The following is a 522-nucleotide window of genomic DNA, read 5'->3' on the forward strand; positions in this document are numbered from 1 at the left end:
TTTCTGCATTATTCTATAAAACTAGAAAAGTCACAGAAAATAATTTCAGTTAAAGGGGAACTCTGGGTACAAATGTAAGGAAAACACATTGTACGTAGGTGAAAAGGCAGTGATATGGTTGTACCTTTGTTCATAAATTGGCATGTCTGGTCATTTGCAAGCTGCCACAGCCCACAATATAATTATCGGCTATGTAATATCTCTCGGTGTATGATAGCTTATGTCGTTGCTTCCTGTGGTTGTAACAACACCAGGCTCTATTTATTTATTTATTTATTTTTTTACTGATATAACGCCAACATATTCCACAGAGCACAATAAGACGACAAGGGGAACATAGATACACCTAACAAATGTACAGCAGAGTTCCAAGCAGCACAAATATTGTTACAAGAACAGTAAACCCTTAGGAGGATGACCCTGCCCTTGCGAGATTACAATCTAATGGGTTGTGGGGGACACACTAGGTAAGGGGGTGGAGGATGGATGAGGCGGTGACCCTTTGCCTCTGATTACATTGTA

Source organism: Hyperolius riggenbachi, chromosome 3, assembly GCF_040937935.1.
Source record: "Hyperolius riggenbachi isolate aHypRig1 chromosome 3, aHypRig1.pri, whole genome shotgun sequence".
Classification (NCBI taxonomy): Eukaryota; Metazoa; Chordata; class Amphibia; order Anura; family Hyperoliidae; genus Hyperolius; species Hyperolius riggenbachi.